Below are 24,554 nucleotides of genomic sequence, written 5' to 3'. Positions count from 1 at the left end.
AAGCTGATTACAAAGCCAAATCTATAAACACTTACTCATGATGAAATTGTAAGAAACCAAACACGAAGAGTAAAAAGGGCTCAGTATAACAATTATTTGTAAAGAGTGAGGGTAATATAGCGATACACTCAGAGCAACAACTGGAAAAGGGAAGTTCTTCATGTCCTTCCTTATTGACAATATAAAAAAAATATTTCATAGCTTGCTGAAATCAACAAAATTCTGTCCCCTAAGTATATACCCTTTTAAAATGGATTCTGTCTACACACCATTACCAGAAGCCAATAAGATACCAAGAGACACCTGCTGGTGTCAGAGTTGATAGTTCCATTGCAGAGCAGAAAGCACCTCAGGTTGAAAGCATCCCTCTGTGATAAACTGTACAAAGCAGACAGGACCCTAACTGTGCAGCCACAAACCCCAAATGAAGTTCTAACTCTACCAGCAACTAGCTGTGTGATTTTGGACAATTTTCTGTGGTTCCTTTCAAATAAAAAGAGGAAAGTGAGAACATTAATCTTTATAACTCCAATCTCCATTTCATTGTAATGCTGTGCCATCCTCACAGGTGTGAACTGGCATCCACCCAGGATCACTCACAAAATCATTCCACAGAACGTATTCCACAGAACAGCCTCATTCTTCATTGCAAAATCTCAAAATCCATTCTCAACAAAAATATACTAGTAGTCCAGATGTGTTTAGACCAACTTTTTATTTAAAAAAACTTCAGAGTTTAAAAGTCAAAGTCAATCTGATCCCCATACACAACAAAAAATCATGGCTTGGGTGGATATTGCTAATGGGACTCTCCAAGACTCCTGTGGATCTGAAATTTCTATTCCTCAAGTTCCAACCCCAGCAGGCTTATCTCTTCCAAGTATCTCCATATTTTCTTTGTGACTTAAATTACCATTCTACTTCCAAGAGAGTGAAAAGATTGATCATCTTGCCTTTAATGACCACAAGAAATATTGAATTCTGACTCAAAAGAACATTTCTCACAAGCATCATCTCAAATCTTAATTACAGGTTTATGTATTATTCAGGCAATGCTAGAAACTCAGCTCTGAGACAGTGTTATACTGTTAGTTTTCATTTACTCTCTTCGGTCTTGCCCCTGACTTCCAAATAATGCTCATTTCATGCTGATGCTTCCTTAATTATACTATAGTGAGAGTCATCTTTTTCCTAGAACCCGACTTACGCTGGTAGCACACATGTGACTTCTCCAACAAAATTCTGACTCTATTCTGGGCCCTTTACTGATAAGTGTTTGGCCACAGGCTATTTAGCAACCCAAGAAAGGATTAGGAAAGGATCATCAAATTAACATAAAGATACTTCTAAGATAAAGGTAGGTGTATACACCAATAGTCTTTGCCACTCCAGGGACTGATGTAGCAGGAGGCCTCAAGGCCACATACATAAGACTAGCCTGAGCAATATAGTGAGACACTGGCTCAAGAAAACACTTCTGTTTCCCTTTCTATGTGCATACACACACACACACACACACACACACACACACACACACAAACACACGAGTAAAACTAATATGAATTAATTTTCCATTAGCTTTTCAGATATGCTATTGGTTTATTATTTTATCAAAAGTTTAAGATGTGCAGGGACAAGGGGAAAATGAGAACTACACTGGCTCAAGAAAACACTTCTGTTTCCCTTTCTATGTGCATACACACACACACACACACACACACACACACACACACACAAACACACGAGTAAAACTAATATGAATTAATTTTCCATTAGCTTTTCAGATATGCTATTGGTTTATTATTTTATCAAAAGTTTAAGATGTGCAGGGACAAGGGGAAAAAATGAGAACCAAGACCTGTCATGCAAAGGTACAGGATCCCAATAATGAATGTAACTCTACTGTATACCTAAAACGTACCAATAAACTCAATGAGGAAAAAAAAGTTTAAAACATAAATTACAGTAGCCAGTGCTTATCAAGTGCTTTCCAAATGCAGGTTAACTGAATACTCACAAGCACCTTTGAACAGGTATTATGCTCTCCCTGAATGGCTTCTGTGTTTCCAAAGTATTCTATGCCTTCATCCTTCCTATTCGGGCACTCTCTGTAGATAAGGTCTTTTTCATCTTTCTATACAAACTGAGGTGCCATGAACAAATGTCCCATCCCCTGCCTTCTCTTACATTTACACCTAAAATTAAAATGATCAAATTTGAAAATGATGCCACTGCTTTTAATAACCATGATTTCTGTTTTGTTTTGTTAAAGATAATGGCAGGCCTTCAGCAGAACAGGGAAAAAGTTAGCCAAATGCTTCCCCAGTCATAGGAACCTATTGTTTGTTCCTGAAGGACTAGGCTAAGAATGCGATGACAAAAAATTATATTATTTCCTTCTTTGTTTTTTCTGAAGTATAATTTGTATGCTGTAAAGAGTATACCCTTAATTGTATAGCTAGATAAATCTTTACTCATGCATACAACCTATGTGACTGTCCCCAGACCAAGATGTAGAACATTCCCATCATGCCAGATAATTCCCTTTGCTTCCTTCTGGTCTAAAACCAAGCCCAATGATAACAAATACTGTGATTTTAACCATCATTAACTTCATGTACCTGTCTTCCACTTCATGAATTTGAAATTGCATAATACCTACATTTTTCCTGTGATTTCTTTTGTCCAGCAAGATATTTTTGAGATTTATCCTTACTATTATATTTATCGGTCTTTTCATTTCTGAGTAATATTCCATTTTATTTATATACAAATGATTTGGTGGTCCTCTAGTGTTAGACATTTATAGTCTTTCTACTTTTTTGAATATCCTAACTAAAGTTACAAACAACAATCTTTTATATGCCTTTTTGTAGATATATGCATTCATTTCTCCAGGCTAGGTATGGTAGAGTAGAATTGCTGGGTCCTAAGTTAGGAGAAGATAGGAATACTGATCCAGGGATTTAGCTCAGTGGCACCATGCCTGCCTTTTAAGCACAAGGTCCAGAGTTCAATTCCTGGTATCAAAAAAAAAAGGAATACATTTAGTTTTAATGGACACCAACAAATGTTCTGTAAGGAGGACGACCCACTTTACACAATTTTTTTTTGTACTGGGGATCAAACTCAGGTCCTTGTGCTTGCAAAGTAGGCAGCAGAATCACTAAGCTAAATCCCCAGTACTCCTAGAGCTAGCCTTGGTGTATTTCTTCAGAGACATTACTGCCAGCCACACAGCTCTCCCTTTCCATAGGGTTCCAGCTCTTCAGGACCCAGTGCTAGCCATCCATATTTTATCATCCTCAACCACTTCCTTTTTCATCCTTGGCTGTAGTGTGCCTCCTGTCTCCTAAGATTCCTATTGCTGACTACCTTTAACTCTACAATATCAATTCCTAACAATAATTTTCAGTCAAAATATTGTATTTTATGATAATCTACAAAATGGTCCTTGATTTATACACTAACAGAGGGAAGATTGTCGTGGAGAACTATGCAAGGAAGCCCTTGGGTATATGAAAGCTACACACCTGGAAACATCTTCCCCTGTGCAAGTTAAAGAAATACACACAGTAGCTAACACTTCACTCATCTCTTCTACCAAGGATTATCCGTTAGAGAGGATCTGCTCCTTCAGTAAAGTACCTCCTAAACATTGACTTTGATCTGTTGGAGGCTCATATAGTGGTGGGACGAGAGGAGAAATGATCTATTCTTTTCCATCTTCTCTTTTCTAAAAAGTTTTATGATCAACCAATTCATAAGGAAATAACTTCTTGTCTTCCTTTTGAGAAAACTAAATAATTGAATAATGGAAATAATAAATTTTTTAAAATGAATATAATAAAGAGAACAAATAAAGGAAAAACAATGCTACTTTGTCATGTTCAAATTATCTACTAGTCAATTATGCACATGTTCCAGATTTCTTTATGAAAAATAATCATGACTTCATGTGAATTGCTGCTTTGGAAGAGTTGCAATGGTATCTACTGCATATACTGCACATGGTTTTTAATAAATGTCTGCTATATACCCAGAACTCAGAATACAACAAGAGATTGTTTTAAATGAGAGAATAGAGGATGCCAAGTCTTCATATGTACTTTTTTCACAAGTGGGCAACAGAATAAATGAGGCAGAAGTAATTACAAAAAGAATGTTCTTGAAAAGAGGAAAGCCTTGCAGCTGAAACTCAAGATAACTAAATTAATGGAAAGTAACTCCAAAAACATACAAAATATCTGATAAAGTCATTAGACATAAAAAGAAAGTTTAGTAGGGTGGCCAATTACATATTGTTATGGTTTGCATCTAGATGTTCCCCAAAAACCTCATTCAATCATAAGTGAGGCTTTTCAGAGGTGGCTGGATCTAGAGTATGTGGTGCTGGGTTTGATTCATGGTGCAAGGCTAGGATTAAAGTTGTGAATTCTACCCCGGGCAAGTAGCCAGGGTAAGATGTAAGTGTCTGAAAGAGAATTAGTGTATGCTCATTGCTTGCTTACTTTCATTGTCATGTGTCTGCAATGAACTGTTTCTCCTCTATGTTGCCCCTCTACTATGCCACTCTGCCTTGGAGCCAGCCAACTATGAACTGAAACTCTATAAAGTATGAAACAAATTTTTTTCCTCTCTTCATTTTGGTTTTTGTGTATTTTGTATCAGCAATGAGGAAAGTAACTAAGGCAGAATTTGCTACCAAGAATGGGCTGTTGCTATGATGTTATCTGACCATGTGATTCAGGAACCTTTAGGATGGGCTTGTGGGAAAAGTTTGGAAAGGTTCAGAGATGCCAGATGGAAAAGGATCATTGAAAAGCTTTAGGTTGTACTTTATGGGAGATTCTGATCAGAGTTCAGAAGACCAGAATACTGATAGGAATTATACCTGTAAAGACCAGGCTCAGGAGGTTTCTTCTGGGAAGAAGGATTGCATTGGCTGTTAGATTTCAAATTATTTGTATTAAGCCTTGATAGAAAGTTTGTCTGCATTTTTCTCATGCCCTGAGACTGAGATTAAAGGTGGCAGAATAATTAATCTTGCAGAACAAATTTCAAGGCAGTCTAATATTGAGACTGTGACATGGCTAGTTGGGGGCTTTTAACCAGATTTAAGTTGAGAGTCAAGAGCAAAGAGCCTAGCAGAATTATTTTAAATGCTTTCAGTTTGGGCAGAAAGAAAGCTCCAGTAATGTTGCAGCCAGCAAATGTGGAATACAAGAGAAATTGCTTGCTGAAAAGACTAGCAAGAAAAAGCCAGGTATTTCAGAAGAAGACAACAGAAAAGATGGCCTGAGAACATAACAAGAACCAGCAGTACCCCAGCCTTTTCAGCCTCTGAGTTGCAAAGCTGAAAGACTTTTCTTTGAGAAGAGAACCCCAGATCACCATGACCCAGATGGTGGTAGCCTAGAGAATTTGTTCCTTGAGACTGAGTTCAGAGTGCTCAGCAATCCAGGCACTTGATTCTACAGTCAAGAGAAAAGGAAGCCTAGCTCTTGCTTCAACTGGCAACAGATCCTGCTGTCAACCAAGTAATGCTGGTTTTAGGTGCATGCAGAATGCAATAGTTGTGAGGTGAGGAAGACTTCCACCCAGATTTTATAGGAAGGCTTGCAAAGCTAGGCAGGGTGCCACTGAAGTTTAGTGAGGCCAGGGGCACAGATCATCTGAGGGAAACTGCAAGGAGAGAGCAGAGTCAGCCCAAGAGAGACACTCTGTGAGGTATAACCACCAGCAGTGCCAAAAGAGAAGAGGGGCAAAACAACCCAGCCCTTTGGAATTCATATCTCACCACAGATTGCCTTGGATGATGGACATGGAGCTACAGGACTTAATATTTGCCCTGTTGGATTTTGGACTTGATTTTGTCCTTCTTGTTCCTTTCTGTTCCCCTCTTTGTACCTTTGGAAAGGTAATATTTATCCCATGCCACTGTATATTGGAAGTGTTTAACTTTCTTTTAATTTGCACAGGGCTCACAGCTAAGAGTTTGCTTTAAATTTCAGAGGATACTTTAGACTTGGACTTTTCAGCAGTGTTGAAATTGTTAGGACTTTGGCAACTCTCAGAGATGTACTAAATGACTTTTGCACAAAAGGATATGCATGAGTCTTTGGAAGTGGAATGTTACGGCTTTTGTCTAGATGTGTCCTGTAACCTCAACTGGCTTTTCAGAGGTATGTGGATCTAGAGTGTGTGACAATGGGATTAAGAATGTGCAATGCTAGGCACAATGCTAGCATTAATGGTGTGCATACTACCTGCCCTAAGTTGAGAAGCCTGGATGAGATAGAAGGGACAGAACAAGGCTTGATACTGATTGCTTGGGCTCACTGCTTATTGGTTTTTCTTTTTTCTGCCTTCCACATACTATTTCTCCTCCATGATGCCCCCCTGCCATGCCATCCTGCCTTGCAGCCAGCTATCGATTGAAACCTCTACAAACTGTAAGCTAAAAATAAAACATTCCCCCTCTAACTTTGGATGTTGGATATTTTGTCTCAGTAATTAGAAAAGTAACTAAGACACATATGTAATACATAAAATTTAGTTTCTTTCTTCTTTAGGAAAAGTACATTACAAAAAATATTTTCAAATTTCAGATTTCTAATTTGGAAATTTCTCTCTGATTATGCATACCCCCATACATATAAAAATTCATTAAAATAAGAGTAAATTCATACTCATAAAGATAAATCAAAGCAGTAGTAAAAATTAAAAATGCTTTGACTGGCAATGTTGATGTTTTTCTGAAAGACAAAAAGCAGAGTAGCACCATAATGAAGATAAACCAGTAAAAACAACACCAAAACTCAAGCAAAGGACAAGGCTGACAAGCAGTGGGATCCATTCCTATGAGGATGGCTCATGGCTTAAAATTTTAGAAGCCAGAGGGTTGCAGAACAGCATTTAGGATAATTAAGTAATGGACTGCCCATGACAGCTGAGTCAGAGAGCCTGCCCTCTGCCTGGTATATAGGCTTAAATAATTTATACCATAAATCCTATAGGAGTGAAGAATTTAAATGTAAATAAACCCAGAAAATATGAGAATAAAATGAGTATGTATTTTCATCATCTTGGGGTAGGAGTAGTCTTTCTTAATAGAGAAGAGAAGGAATTCAGTAATGTCATCAATTTGATCACATGAAAATATAAATTACCTATACATAAACAAATTTGGTAAATAAAAAGACAAAGATCAACCCAAGACAAGCTCCAAAAAAGAAAAGTACGTCAACACTCACATAAAGAATTCTTAAAAATCAAAAAATAAGAGAATTAACAACCCAATATGAAAAGAGGCAGAAAGTACAACAGCTATCTCACAGAAGATACAAAAGTTTAATCAACATATGTTAAAGAAATGCAGATTAAAAATAAGGTATATAAAGCAACTAAAACTGAAAAGATTTATAACCTATAATTAACTGGTGAGAATGCTTATTGGAATAAGCTCTTGATGCCTTAAGGCAATATTAAAGTAAAAACTGTACATACATTCTATCCAGCAAATTTTAATATTATAATTTACCCCAATGAAACACAAGAAAGTGAAAACATATTGATTAATATTTTCTAATAGTGGAAAATTAGTTTAAAACTAGATTCATTGGTAGATTACTCAATTATAGTACATTTATCAAGTGCTAAGTAGTTATTTTAAAAGAATGGAGTTCTACATCAGTAGCTTTCAACTGACAGTAATTTTCTTCCTCCTCACAGCATCATTCAAAAATATTTTGAGACAGTCTTTATTGTTACAACTTGGAACAGATATGCTATTGACATCTGATTAGTAGAATAAAGACCCCAGAAGTAAATACATGTAATTACAGCCAGGTGATTCTGACAAAAGTACTAAGACCATACAATGGGAAAATGATAGTTTCTTCAGTTAATGGTGTTTAGGAAACTGGCTATCCATACAAAGAAAAATTAAATCTATACATCTCTCTTTCACCCTATTCAAAAACCAGCTCAAAATCAAAGACAGAAACATAAGATCACAAACAATGAGACTACTAGAAGAAAGCAGGGAAATGCTTCAGGACATTAGTCTTAGAAAACTAATTGTTATGTTTTGTTTTTGTTTTTGTTTCCTTTTTACATGTGACTCCAGCAATACCAGCAACAAAAGCAAAAACTGACAAATAGAATCATGTTTTGGGAGAAAAAATGTCCACACCATCAACAATTAACATAAAACACCCTACTAATGGGAGCAAACATTTTTAAATTGCACCTGACAAGGGATTAATAACAATAATACATGAGCTCAACTCATTGGAAAGTGCACACTCACACACACTGAATTTTTTTAAATGGGCCAAAGACTATTGTTACTACTCTTTAAACTTTTCAATGAAATTGAAAGGGAAGCAACATTTCCAAATTCATTCCTGGAAGCAAGTGTTATTTTGATTCCAAAACCAGGGAAAGACTCAATCAAAATAGAGAACTACAGGCCAATCTGCCTAATGAACATAGATACAAAAATCCTCAATAAGATACTGGCAAACAGAATACAGAGGGTCATCAAGAAGATCATACACCCTGACCAAGTCAGATTTATTCCACTGATACAAGGATGGTTCAACATATGTAAATCAATAAATGTAATACTGTATATTAAAAGAGTCAAGAACATAATCTATATGATCATCTCAATAGATGCATAAAAAGCATTTGACAAAAATCAACACCCATTCATGATAAAAAAAGACCTGCAGAAAATTAGAATAGATTGTCTTTATCTCAACTTGATAAAGGTTATATATGGAAAACCAACAGCCAACATCATACTAAATGGTCAAAAGCTGAAAACCTTCATGCTAAACTCAGGAACAGGACCAGGATGTACACTATCACCACTCCTGTTCAATATATTTTTGGAAACATTAGCCACTGAAATTAGACAAGAGAAATAAATGGAATAAATACAGGAAAGGAAGAAGTTAAACTGCCATTATTTGCTGATGATCTGATCCTCTAAATAGAAGACCCAAAAAACTCCATCAAAAGACTTCTAGACTTAATTGACAGATTCAGTAGACAAACACTCAAAAATCAGCAGCCTTCTTTTACACAAATACTACACTCACTGAGAGAGAGATTAGGGAAACAATCTTTCATAATATTATTAAAAAAATGAAATATCTAGGAATCTCTAACAAAGGAAGTAAAAACCTCTACATTGAGAACTACAACACTGTGAAAAAAAGAGATCAAAAAGGATATAAGAAAATGGAAATAAGGATCAAAATGTAGAATTGATACTTTGTAATATGAATAAATGGTCTAAAGGAGTAGGGGAAGTGGGAGGGGTAGGGGAAGGTAAGAAGGGAAAAGAAAAAAATATGAGAAAAGGGGAAAAATGGAAACAAAGTATTTGTAAACAGGAAAGGGTGGAGGGGTGAAGGGAAGCAGTGGAATGGGGAAAAATAAGAACCAAGATACATCATGTAAAGGTACAAGATCCCAGGGGTGAAAGTAACTGTACTGTATACCTAAAATGCATGTATAAAAAAATGGGCCAATGATCAGAATTGACATTTCTCAAAAGAAAATATGCAAAAGGACACGTTTGTGAAAAAAAATGTTTAGCAACACTAGTCATCAGGGAAATGCAAATGAAAATCACAATGAGGTATCAGCTACCCTAATTAGGACAGCATTATCAGAAAAACAAAAAATGGCAAAAGTCAACAAAGATGCAGAGAAAGGGGAACTCTCATGCATTGCTGATGGGAATGTAATTCGCTACATCCATTATAGAAAATGGCATGGATGCTCTTGAAAATTTGAAAATAGAATATTATATGATCTAGAAATTCCACTATGGGGTACATATCTAAAGAAAAGGAAATTAGTCTGCTGAAAAAATAGTTGCAGTCCCATGTTTACTGTTGTACTAGTCACAATAGCTATAATTTGGAATGAATTTAAATAGTCATCAGCTGATGAACAAAGAAAATATGCACATACACACAAATAATAATAATAATAATAATAATAAGAGTAAAATCCTGCCATTTATAACAATATGGCAACATGGATAAAACTAGGGGAAGCATTCCTTATATGAAGTGATAATAAGCCAGTCCCGTGAAGAAAAATATCGTGTTCTTACTCATGTGGAATTCAAACTAGTTGATGTAATAGAAGTTAACAGGAGAAAAATTATTACCAGAGACTAGGAAAGGCAGTGAGGAGACCAGTGAAGGATGGGTTACAGAGATACAGTTGAATAGGAAGAATAACTTCTGTTCTATAGCACAATAGGGTAACTATGGTTGACAACTTATGTAATTGTATATTTCAAAGTAAACAGAAGAGAGGATTTAAAATGTTTTCTAAAATAAAGAATGGCAAATATTCGAAGTGACAGATTGCCTCAATTATCAGATCAATTACCCTGATCTGATCTTTACATATTATATATCTATACTGAGAAATTATATTTCACTCCATAAATATCTACAAATTTATGTTTACATTAAAAATCTAAAAAGAAAAGGCAAATTTCTAATTTCAATCTGATAAGCTAGTATGAAAATATTCCCATAAATTGAAAAATACTTATAATAATATACAAAGTCAAAGTTAGGACAATAAAAAATGACCAAATCAATTTTCATATAAGAAAGAGTGATCTTACATTAGGGGATAAATTAATAAAATTCACAACATAGTGAAACTTTTAAAAAATTATTAAGTCCTTTGAAATAAATACATGTTTCATAAAATTAAGCATTTAGTCCTTGCTGTACAAAAAGTTAGTTATAAACCTCTTAATCCCCAGAAGGATATTTCAGAGACCTAGAAAAATGCCACAATGTCAGAAGTATTAAGTATCAAATGATTTAATAAACAGTAATGTTTTCATTTGATAAGGAATATTTTACCTTACACCAAAACAAGCTTTACTTTATAGGGTAATCTGAGAAGCACTTCCTTATCAAGGATTAGAAATAAATTTCCCACAGTTACTTAGCTCTGAAAAAAGATAAGGTGAAAAATGAAAGGCATAAGTACCTATTTAAAAAGAGAGGACCAAATAATTAGTATGGGCAAATGGCCTGCATATCTCTCTGGAGAATCCTTATCCCCTTACCATCTCCTCTGTCTTCCTCCCCTCAGTGCTAACCCAACTGGACCGGACCACCTCCACAAATAACTGCATGCAGATAAATTGTCACAGAATAGAAGGAAAATTATTCAGGGCCATCAGTTTTTAAAATCCAAATCATTAACACTATTTCCATTTGTAATGTCATATCCTTGATTTTCCTTTAGTGTCCTCAAATTTGCCACTGTCCCTCTGCAACAGCAAACTGCCTTCCTGCCACATTCCTCTTCTACCTTGAAAAATCTGACACTCAGATCTTCTTTGTGATTTTTAATAAGTCACGCAGACACCAATGTATACAACCTACCAGTAGTGGGTTGCAAGTTTTTTCTTAATATTTTTACACAAGAATCATCTACAATTCTAGATACTTTCAATTTTATACCCAAAATTTTACCAGGAGAAAACACTAAAAAATTCACTGTGTGTGAATTTTCTACTAATTTCATTATTTTTGCATATCATCAATTCTTTGTTATCAATAAATTCACCTTGTACTGGACAGTAGTAACAATAGGCTGTAGTTTTATTTTTTTAATCTCACAGCCAAGACCTTAAGTAATTCTTATCTTTTGTGTGTCATGGTAAACAAGGAAATCACTGAAGCACTAAGACTATTAACTTTTAATTAATTTTATTGGTACATTTTAGGTATTTTTATTGGTACATTTAGGTATACAATATAATGACATTCTTCATGGGAAAATTGTACCTTTATGCAATCTAACTTGGTTCTTACTTTTCTCCCTATTCCCCTACCCTCGCGCTTCAACCCTCCCTCCCCCCCATTTACGAAGACTTTGTTTCCATTTTTTCATTTTCTCATATTGGTTCCATTCCCTTCTTCCCATTCTCTTACCCTTCCCACTTCCCCTCCCCCTTTGCCCTTTTTCTTCCTATTCACATTACCTATTTTGCCTTTTAGTCCTTATTTACACTTTGTTTCTCACACCAGAGAAACTATTTGGTATTTACACATGTGTCTTATTTATTTCTAAGAGTATCGCCTCATTGTGCATCTATTTAGCTATAAATATCTCTTGATTCTTGTTCTTTATGGCTGAGTGGCAGGATTGAACTTAAACAGGAATGGCTCAGTGCTGATCCCCTCTTTGAGATGTTACACCCTAGGCATCCCCATGATTTAGGAGTATCAGCTATAGCCATTGTGATTTCCCTGATAGCTGCTACATCCACTGCTGCCATCGCCACTACCACCATGGCTAATCAGGTCACCACTGTCACCACTGTCAATGCTCTTGCAAAAAATACTTCCTTGGCTCTCCACCATGGTGCTGGGTTGTTCAAAGATGTTTCTCTCATGATTCTCTCCGTCCAAACACAGTTGGATATGCCCCAAGAAGATTTATTATTCCTAGAGACTAAATTGGCTGCTTGCTGCCATGCAAATTTTTCCTCCATTTGTGTTACACCCTGCAGAGCACATAAAGAGACATATTCTGATCTTAGCAATTAGGTGTGTAAAATTTGGAATAATGGGTGTAGAGCAAGACTAAAGGAATTAACTCAAGATGTTCTTCATATTAATGACACTCAAACTCTTGATGTAATTAATTTTTCACAAACCTGGGACACTATATGGACTGGGGTTTCTAAGGAATGGAATGGCCTCTCAAATTGGGTAAAAAATGTAGTATTAGGATTCCCCTATGTTTCTTTTGCTGCTGCTCTGATTGTTTTGTGGTTTATAATTAGATTCATCATGTAAAGTCTTAAGCTTCAACATCACATATGAATACAGTACTATTGGCTGAGGCCCTTGAGTCAAAGGAAAAAGGGGGAACAATGGGCACTCCAGAAGCCTGGCTAAGTAAGGTGCACCACACCAAAGTCCAGTAGCAAGTTATATGACACTAGAATGGGCATGCAAGCTGCCCATAACCAGTGTGTAGAAAACCTTCTTGGCCACACTAGCTGCACCCCCCTAGTTCTCCAAAGACTGATGACTCTCTGGACTCAGCCAATCTCTATATGCCACCAATACCCTTTCTACCCATCTCCTTCTTTATGTAAATAAGATCTGCACTATATAACCTGTAAGCCATCACAATAAAAGAGGAAGTGATTCTCCAAAATCCACCCCAGAGTTGGTCTTGTATTCGCGCCTCTCCCTCTCTCCACAGGTCTCAAAGGACCAGAGTACAATACCAAGAGACAACAGCTAAGTAGTACTCCATTTTATTAAAAACACACACATTTTCTTTATGTCTAAAGTTGTTTGGCAGTTGGGCTGTTTCCAAGTTTTAGCTACTACACACTGTGCTATTATGACCATGAGTACACATATATCACTGTGGTATGATTCTGTTCATTCTTTTGGGAAGATAACCACCAGGGCAATAGCTGGGTAAAATGGGACTTGCCTGAGATATCTCCACACTGATTTCCATAGTGGTTACACCTGTCTACACTCCCACCAGCAGTGGACTAGGGTTCCTTTTTCCCCACAGCCCTGCCAGCCTTTCTTATTGGTTGAATTGATGATAGTAGCCATCCTCTCTGGGGTGAGGTAAAATCTCAGCATTGTTTTAATTTGCATCTGTTGAATGACCAGTGATGTTGATGTTGATGCTTTCTTTGTCTGAGAAATGTCTGTTCATTTCAGATTCCTGTTTTTTGGATTGGGTCTTTAAATTTGGGAGGTCTAATTTTTTTTTAAGTTCTTTATATATTCCAGATAGTAGACCTTTGAGGAATAACTGGTAAAAATATTTTCCAACCTTGTGTGTTGTCTCTCCCACAATTAGTAGTTTTTCTTGCTGAAGAGAAGCTTAATAATAAGAGATCCCAGTTGTTGATTTTTTGTGCTAGTTCATGTGCAACTGAGGTTTTGTTCATAAAATATTTTCCTACACCAATGTATTCAAGAGCTCTATCTAACTTCTCATCAAGCCAATTTACTGATTCTGTTTTAATTTTTAGATCTTTGATCCACTTCAATTTTAGTTTAGTGCATTGTGAGAGATATCGATCTAGTCTTGATCTTTGGCATGTTGAAACCTAGTTTTCCAGCAGCATTTATCAAAGAGGCTATCTTTCCTCCAGTGAGGTGTTTGGCTCATTTGTTGAGGATGAGATGGCTGAGTATGTCTGGAGTTGTTTCTGCATCCTCTTATCTGTTCCACTCGTCTTTAGGTCTGTTTCTCTGCCAGTACCATGCTGTTTTTATCACATTAGTTTTATAGTATAGTTTCAAGTTGGGGATTGTGGTACCCCCTGTCATCTCTCTGTTGCCTAGAAAGGCTTTTGCTATTCTAAATCTCTTCTTGTTCCAAATGAATTTTTTAATTGTTTTCTCAAGGTCTGGGAATTATGATGCTGGGATTTCAAATGGGATTGCATTGAATCTATATAGCAGTTTTGGAAGTGTAGCCATTTTCGCTCTGGTGGTTCTTCCTACCCAGGACCAAGGGATGTCTTTCCATTTTCTCATATCATCTATGATCTCTGTTTTCAGAGTGCTGTAGTTTTCAGAGTAGAGATCTTTGATTTATTTCATTAGGTTGATTGCTAGGTATTTCAATTTTTTGAATTCTACTATGAAAGGAATTTTTGCCCCATTTCTCTCTGAGTGAATCTGTTGTTTGAGTACAGGAAAGCTATAGATTTTTGTGTGTTAACCTTATAACCAGCTACTTTACTGCATTTGCTTATTTACTCTAGAAGACTTTTGGTGGAGTTCTTGGGGTCTTCTATATAGAACATCATGTCATTTGCAAATAATGACAATTTGACTTCTCATTTCCTGTCTTTATTCCTTTTATTTCTTGTCTTGTCTAATTGCTGTGGCTAATGCTTCCAAGACTATATTGAATAGGAGTGCTGATAGTGGACCTCCTTGTATTGTCCCTTTGTGTGTGAAGGTTTTAAGTTTTTGACCATTTAGTATGATATTGGTTGTTGGATTTTCATAGATGGCTTTAATCAGATTGAGGTAGAGACATTCTATTCCAATTTTTTATAGGGTTTTGCTCATAAATATGTGTTGGGTTTTCTTGAATGCTTCTTCTGCACCTATTGAAATGATCATATGGTTTCTGTCCTTGGCTCTGTTTATATAGGGTATTACATTAGTTGATGTTGAACCATCCCTGCATTTCTGGGATGAATTGCACTTGTTCTGGGTGTATGATCTTCTTGATGATCTTCAGCATTCTATTTGCCAGTATCTTAAGGATTATTGCATCTATGTTCATTAGTGAAATTGGCCTGTAGTTCTCTTTTTCAGTTGGGTCTTCTTCTATTTGAGGGATCAAGGAGATGTTTACTTCCAGGAATGAATTTTGGAATACTGTTTCCCTTTTAAATTTCATTGAAGAATTTTAACAGAGATGGCAGTAGTTCCTCTCTAAATGTCTAATAAGATTCAGCAGTGAAGCTATAAGGACCTTGGCTTTTCTGAGTTGGTAAGTTTTTAATTACAATTTCAATTTTCTTGATATTGGGTCCTTTAGAATTTTTATGCCTTCTTTGTTCAACTTTGGTAATTCATATGTATCTAGGAATCTGTCCATTTCTTCTGTGCTCTCCATCTTATTGGAGTATAGGTTCTCAAATTAGGTATTGTTGATCCTCTGGATTCCTACTAGGTCCATTGTAATTTCACCCTTTTTATTCCTAATTGCTTGGATTTGGGCCTGTTGGCTAAGGGTTTGTCAATTTTGTTTATTCTTTTGAAGAGCCAACTCTTTGTTTCACTGATTTTTTAAATATCATTTTCTTAGTCTCCATTACATTGATTTTTGCTCTAATATTTATCATTCCTCACTTGTATGAACTTTGGATTGGTCCTGCTCTTCTTTTTCTAAAAGCTTGAGGTTCAGCATCAGGTTGTTTAATTGAACTTGCTCTATTTTCCTAATATGAGTATTCACTGCTATGAATTTCCCTTGTAAGACTGTTATCATTGTGTCCCATAGATTCCAATATGTTGTGTTGACATTGTCATTTAATTGAGCAAAGACCTTTCCTGGAAGGGATGGGTTAAGGTTTTAGTTCCCCACCCAGATGACTGACATTTATTGAAAATATCAATACTTATTTTTTATCCCTGGTGAAGCAAGTGTAGTCATTTCATCTTTGTCCTGAGGTCTGGCCTTTAACAAATGTGCCTCTACCCACTACATGTTTTATCTTCTGTACTGGCTTCTTCCAGGGCCTAGCCCTGTCTGCCTGCCTATAATATTTCTAACTAATTTAGCTGTTTATAAGAGTCTCAGGTCAGAAATATTTTTATTAGCTTTCCAAATATCTTACATTCACCATACAAAATGCAAAAATATTGGGAGCTTAATAGCCATTCTTAGGGCCAGGGATTTAGCTCAGTGGTTCTGCCACCTGCTTCATGAGCATAAAGTCCTGAGTTCAATTCCCGTACCTCCCCCGCAAAAAAACATTTTTGGCCTCCAATCTATCTTAAATTGGCTTTCTTTAGAAAAACAATAAAGTTGACCCATGCAACCAGGAATTCAATTAGACTATTTCACAGTAATGGTTTCTTATTTAGTGGTGCACTCATCCATAAAATAGAGTCCTTTCAGAATTTACTAAGCCATTTTAATTGTTTTCCCTTAAATTCAAACTGAAGAGTGTTACAAAAAGAAGAACAATCTATCTCCCAGGAATGTTTAAGTAATTTAAACCTGAATACACATACAGCTGAAGGATTCTTTGGCCTCTCATTCATTTAAAATCTACAGTGATAGTTCTCAAGACTCTACAATTAAATGTATCTATAGGCACCTACATAGATATAGGTTTGTATACAAATATATGTGTATTTGTATAAATATATATGGGTATATATGAGGGGCAATCAAAATATATAATGAATGTTTAAATATTTTAAAATTTTATTACAGTAAAATACACATTACTGTTAATTCTCTCAAATTACTACACATTGCTTCAAACACATTTATCCCACCATTCTTGCCACTTTCTGAAGCAGTTCTGAAAGTCTTCTTTCATGAGTGTGTTTATGAGATATAATTTTAAAATATGGTTAATGCTTCTGCTGAGTACCACTCAACAGAAAGAAAAGCTCATAAAATCATTATGGTGTATCCTCATCCACCTTATTCACCATACTGGACACTATGTGACTCTGGCTCTCCCCCAAAATCAACATTATGAAAATATAAACATTTTAAATCAATTCAGGACATCAAGGCAGCCATTAACAGTGCATACTAATGCCATGCATGAAAGAAGACTTCCAGAACCATCTTTCCTTTGTATGTGATTTGTTTCTTTTCTTTAACTAGTTGTACAATTTTGTTCTTCTCTTGAGTTTCTGGAATCTACTATATGCCTATCTGTATGTTTTTCATCATGGTTAGTTGGAGTCCTATATGCCTCACTTATCTGTATGTCAAGTTCTTTTCCTCTGCTAGGAAGTTTTCTGCCATTACTTTTGAGAACAGTTTTTTTTTATGTCATCTGCACCCTCTACTGTTTCTTCATTGTCTCTGATCAGTCTTATGCTATTCTTCTTTGTATCATCTAACAACTGCTGTATGGATTTCTCATGGTCCTTTGATATTTTTAAGAGATTTTTGTTTTCCTGGTCGCTGATTGCAATATACCTTCTATATCTGAAATTCATTGGCAAGAATAATAGGATAAATGTATTGAAACAAGGGATAATATTTTGAGAAAGATCAATGGCAATATATCTTTCACCATAATAAATTCTTTAATTTAAACACTACATTTTTCAATCAAACCATATATGTATATTTATTAACCACAGTGTGAAAGATATTTTGATATTATAGTAAGGATGATATTTCATATTCTTGTAGGCAATTTCTCTGACAAAACTAAAAACATTCTTTATATGTCATAGCTATGGAGATTAACTGGCCCCATAACCAAATTTAGCCATTAGAAATATCAACTATATAGACTGCATCAATGCTTGGAAATGTACTTACAAATTCTGCTGAGTATAAAAGAAAATATATTGAACAGTACTATTAAAGACAAAATTAGGGAACTCAGGGAAGGTGGCAGGGAGATAACCAGCAGCAAATCAGCCTCTCCAAGACTTGAAATCCAGACACTGTAATATAACAACTTGGGGAAGAAAAGGAGGAGGTAGGTGGATCACTGGAGGCCAGGAAGGATCTGAAGAGAGAACAGGAACCCAGAAGGAAAATGAAAGGAGGGACATCAGCACAGAAAAAGGAGGTGGCAAGCTGAACTTTATCCCTGACTCCTGCCTAGTGGTGTAAGAAAGGAGGCTCAAATCCAAAGAGACACAGTGAAGTAGGATGACTCCAGAGGCATCCATGGAGCAGCACACCAGTACAGCAGTGGAACAAAGCAATGGATGCTTTGCACTGTAACAGCTGGTGGGTGACTCCAGTCAAAGCATCCCATGGAGGACACTTGGACAGATAGCATTTTAGAGAGGAGACAACTGAATCCAGGACTCAGAGAAACTATGGGCTGACTTCCTCTCTGGGCTCCTAGGAACTGGGTGAAACAAACCTGTGGGAGACATCTAAATCAGGGAGCTGAGGTCAGGCCATCAAGAGACACCTAAGAGTGTTGGAGGATGAACAACTCAGGACCCAAACCAAAACCAGAGGCCAAAATTAGCCTAAACTTCTGTGGAGCTGCAAGTACCAGAATTGTAACCCTACCTTTTTCCTACACAGTTTTGCTGGGATTACCCAGGATAGATATGAGATCTCTGTCTGCTTCCTTTGTCCACCATGACAATAAAGACACAGCCTGAATTGGACACTAGCAAAAAAAATAAATAAATAAACTGTAGACAGTAGAAGATAACTAGAGGCCTGAAATCACAGAAATTTTTTGTCTGGTTTTCTTTTGTTATTGTTTTTGTTTTTCCATGATTGTGAATTATTAGGGTTTTTTTTTTGTTGTTGTTGTTGTTCTTGTTTTGTTTCTTCCTTCTTTTCTTCCCTCCTGCCTTCTTTACCAGTTTCCTAAAGCCTGGGTAATCTTCCTTTGCCTTTTAGCCTTACTTCTAACCACCTATCTCCTTCTATTTATCTATTTATTCCTCTTATGCTTTTTAAATCTTCTCCCTAGAGGGTAAAATCACATTATTGAGAGAATATCATATACAGATAGATACATAGATATAGATAGATAGATATAAAATTTATTTTAGATTTTGTTATATACCTATGAATCTTGTACTTGTGGTTAAAGGTGACAAATTGTTACTACAATTGTCATTTTCTAGACTGTGATCAATGTTATCATTATTATGGATTATATTACTTTAGCCAAGGTGACATAGCTGTTGTGATAAGTTGTTCTTCCTTATATGCCAAGACCATGATTGTCTGAGGGTCATAAACACTACCAAAGAACTAGATGCCCGGCCAAATATGAAGCAAATTCTCATCTCTAATCAACTGAAGAGGCAGGAAAAAGACTCAAACAGATATATCTAGGAGATTGAAAAATTGTATTGAAGGCATAGGCAAAACAATCAACCAATGTGAGGACAGAATATCAGACCCAAATGACAGGTTTTAGTTAGAAATCATCAAATGAAAAGCACCTTAAAAATAGCAAGACACCCTCCTGATAATATGAAAATGAAAATGTCTCAGAGTAATTAGAAACCAGATTGAAATATTAACACAAGAATTAAACCAAGGACAGGACCAATGACAAAAATAGAAGAGAAGGTGTTTAAACAAGACACAAACACAGATTTCCATCTACCAAAGGCAAACTCTGGGGAAAATGAAGCGGAAAAGTCTGAGAGCCAACCATCTGGACACCCTGAACCGATAGTGCAGAAAGTAAAAAGACAGATAAATGAGGCTCTAGAAAAATTCAAAACAGAAATAATTTCCCAGATAACCACAGAAATGGTGAGAAGAATGAAAGACATGACTAGAGACTCTAGAACAGAAACAGATTTAAAAAAAAATAGAAGAGCTCAGGACCATGAATGCATAGGAAAGAAATGGAAACCTTCAATGCCTGACATAGGAAAGAAATGGAAACCTTGAATGCCCAACATAGGAAAGAAATGAAATCTATGAAACAGATTCAAACAGGTATCCAGGAGATTAAAAACTCTATAGAAAGCATTCACAGCAGGATGAATGAATGTGAAGATAGAATTTAGGATGTAACACATAGGAATGTGACCAGTGATCATGAAAAGAGAGATCTCTTAAAAACATGAGAAATCAATCCAACAATTCTTAGATGATGCAAAGGAGAATAATATGAGACTGACTGGAACCCATGAAGTAGCAGGAGAAAGTTCAAATGACATTAAAAAAAAAAAAAAAAAAAAAAAAAAAAAAAAAAAACTTCACAGAATTAATGACAGAAACTTCCCAAACAGAGGAGAAGAATTTGACATACAGCTAAGTGAGACATACAGGACTCTAACTAGCCATGATCAAAAGAAACTATACCTAGCTATATAATAATCAAGAGTCCAGAAACCCAACAGAAGAACAAAATACTACAAACAGAGAAAAGAAACAAATCACATGTGAAGGAAAGCCTATTGGAATAACATGAGACTTTTCAACACAAAGCCTCAAGACAAGGAGAGCCTGGAGTGAGGTATTTCAAGTGCTAACAGAGAACAACCTCCACCCAAGACTGATGTATCCTGCAAAACTATCTTTCAAAATTGATAGGGAAATAAGATACTTCCACAACAAAGAACACCTGAGAAATTTCATCAACACCAAACCAGCACTACAAACAATTCTAACGAGTATCCTGGAAAAGAGACAATGCTGGTCAAAACTCCATAAGGTCCAACAGAGGAAATATACCAGGCAAGACAAGAAATTAAAGGGAGAAGGGGAAAAATAAAAAATAAAAGAAGCAACAACAGGAAAATAACATGACAATGAAAAATCAATACACATTGGTTATAACCATCATTGTCAATGGCCTCAATTCACCAATCAAAAGAAATAGACTGGCAGAATGTATTGAGAAACAAAATCCAACAATATGCTATGTACAAAAAACCCAACTAATTCACAAATAAATTCATAGGCTGAGAGTAAAAGGATGGCAAACAGTCCTCCACGTGAGAGGAGTCCGAAAAAAAGTAGGGGTAGCTGTCTTATTTGCAGACAAAGTAGATTTCAAACCTAAACTAATTAAGAGAGACAAAGAAGGTCACTACATCCTTTTAAAGGGAACAATCCAAGAGGAAGAGATGACAATCATAAACATATATGCACCAAATATTACTGACCCAACTATACAAAACAAATATTAATGGACATGAAAAACAAAATAAGCAATATTACAATTGCAGTGGAGGACCACTCTCACAAAAAGACAGATCATCTAGACAAAAAATCAACAACAAAATAACAGAACTGAACCAACCCTTTGAACAAATGGACTTAGATATCTACAGAGTATTCCACACCACAAAATTAGAATACACATTCTTTTCAGCTGCACCTGGGTCATTCGCCAAAATAGACCACATGCTAGCTCATAGAACTTGCTTAAGTAATGCAAAGGAATTGAAGTTATCCCCTGTATATTATCAGACCAAAGTACAATTTAACTGAAGATCAAAAACATAAGAAACTGTAAGAACTTCACAAATACAAGGAAATGGAATAACACCCTGCTGAGCAACCAAAGGATCACAGACAAAATTAATGAAGAAATTAGACAGCTTCTATAATTAAATGATCATGCCAATACAACATACAGGAATCTATGGGGCACAATGAAAGCAATTCTAAGAGGGAAATTCTTAGCAGTAAATGACCACACTAGGAAAATAGAGAGAGCTCAAATAAACAAAACTAATGCTTAACCTTAAGCTCCTAGAAAAACAAGAGCAAGACAAACCCAAAGCTTGTACAAGGGAGGAAATTATAAAGATCAGATCAGAAATTAATGCAATGGAGAGTAAGAGAATACTACAAAAAAAATCAATCAAAGAGTTGGGTTTTTTTAAAGAATATAATTGATAAACCTTAGCCAACCTTACCCAAAAAAAAAAAAAAAAGGAAAGGAAAGGCTCAAATTCATGCAATGATGAACAAAAAAGGTGAACTCACAATAGATCCACCTAAAAGCCAGAGGAACAGGAATACCTACTTTGAAAACTTGTACTCTAATAAAATGGAAAACACAGCTTCATTGAGCAAACTGAAGAGGAAGGCCCAGCTACATGAAGAGCTCGCCAGCACCCCAATCTTCAGTCCAGTGAGGACTGCCCAGCTGCATGGGCAGCTTGCCAGCACCCCAGGCTTTCATCAGATCAGTTCAGTAAGGAATACTAGTGCCCCTGGTCTTCAGTCCAGTAAGGACCACCCAGGTGCTTGGGGACCTCAGCAACACCCGAGGGCTTCTTGGAGCAGTTCAGTGAGGAATGCTCACATGCATGGGCAGCTCACCAGCACCCCAGGTCTGCACTGTGGTAAGGACCACCCAGCTACACCGGGAGCTCAGCAGTGCCACAGGCCTTCATCAAGCAGACAAGTGAGGAATGCCCAGCTGCAAGGGAAGCTTGCCAGTTCCCCAGGTCTTCAGTCTGGTAAGGACAGGCCAGCTGCACGAGGAGCTTGTCAGCATCCCAGGCAATCACTGAGCAGTTCAGTGAGCAGAAAACTCAATGCTACTTTTCCATACTGCTAAATCATAACATATTCTCACATGGTATCACTTTTTTTTTAGCCTTTTTCCTCCAATTATTAAAGAAAAATTAAACAGTAAAACAGACTGTAATCTTATAAAACCTACTAATCTATGGAGGTACATATTCATTTTCACTGCATTTACAAATTTCTATTTCTCTTTGTCAATTTTCATTTGCAAAATTGATTATAGATTTGGATATTTTTAAAATTTGAAACTTTAATAGGTGATTTTTCACATGCTTTGTATAAGAGGTGTGGAAGTTTATGTGACCATAAAGAAATAATGAAGTAGCTCACCAGCTGCTCCACAAAGGACTATTATCTACAATACATAAAGAACTCAAAAAAATCAGGTTCCCCAAATATAAAGACCCAATTCAAAAATGGGCTTCTTAGACAAGAGAAAAAATTAAATCAATAAAGATAGGAAAGGAAGAAGTTAAACTGTCATTATTTGCAGATGATATAATACTCTACATCGAAGACCCAAAAAGCTCCACCAAAAGACTTATAGACTTAATTGATAGATTCAGTAGAGTAGCTGGATACAAGGTGAACATCCAAAAATCAATTGCCTTCTTATACACAAATAACAGACTCACTGACAGAGATATAAGGGAAAAAATTCCTTTTACAATAGCATCCCAAAAAAATGAAGTATCTAGGAATCAATCTAACAAAAGAAGCAGAAGATCTCTACACTGAAAACTACAGCACTCTGAAAAAAGAAATCAAAGAGAATATAAAAAAACAGAAAGATATCCCTGCTCCTGGGTAGGAAGAATCAACATAGTGAAAATGGCCATACTACCAAAATTACTATATACATTCAATGCAATGCCAATGGAAATTCCAACACTATATTTCACAGAACTAGAAAAAGGAATCCAAAAATTCATTTGGAACCATAAAAGACCTAGAGTAGCAAAAGCCATCTTAGGCAACAGACACATGGCAGCGGGTATAATAATTCCTAATTTGAAACTATACTACAAAGCCACTGTGATAAAAAAAAAAAACAGCATGGTACTGGCAAAGAAACAGGCCTGAGGATCAGTGGAACAGACTGGAAGACACAAAAACAAATGCAGATGTACTCAGCTACCTCATCTTTGACAGAGGAGCTGACCATCTTCAGTGGAGGAAAGATAGCCTCTTTAATAAATGGTGTTGGAAAAACTGGATTTCAACCTGCCACAGATTAAAACTAGACCCTTATCTTTCACCATGCACTAAATTAAAATGCAAATGGATTAAAGATCTAAATATTAAAACAGAAACATTAAACTTGCTGGAAGGTAAGTTAGGCAGAACTCTAGAAGACATTGGCATAGGAAAAGACTGTATGAACAAATTCTTAGGAGCATGGGAACTAGCAGATAGAATCAACAACTGGGATCTCATCTTATCAAAAAGCTTCTGCACTGCAAAAGAAACCATCAGCAGGACTAAGAGACAACCTTCAATGTGGGAAAAAAATTTTACCAGCTGCTCCTCAGACAAAGGACAATCAGCCCCCCCCAAATATAAAGACCCAATTCAAAAATGGGCATCCAAATGAACAGGCATTTCTCAGACAAAGAAGTAAAAGCAACAAGTAAATATATGAAAAAATGTTCCACATCACTGGTCATTCGAGAGATGCAGATGAAAACAACACTGAGATTCCACCTCACCCCACAAAGAATGGCTGCTATCAAGAAATCACACAATAACAAATGTTGGCGGGGTTGTGGGGAGAAAGGAACCCT

This window comes from Fukomys damarensis, unplaced genomic scaffold, assembly GCF_012274545.1.
Source record: "Fukomys damarensis isolate Sample0158 unplaced genomic scaffold, DMR_v1.0_HiC HiC_scaffold_9, whole genome shotgun sequence".
Lineage (NCBI taxonomy): Eukaryota > Metazoa > Chordata > Mammalia > Rodentia > Bathyergidae > Fukomys > Fukomys damarensis.
Note: the sequence above shows the minus strand (reverse complement) of the source record.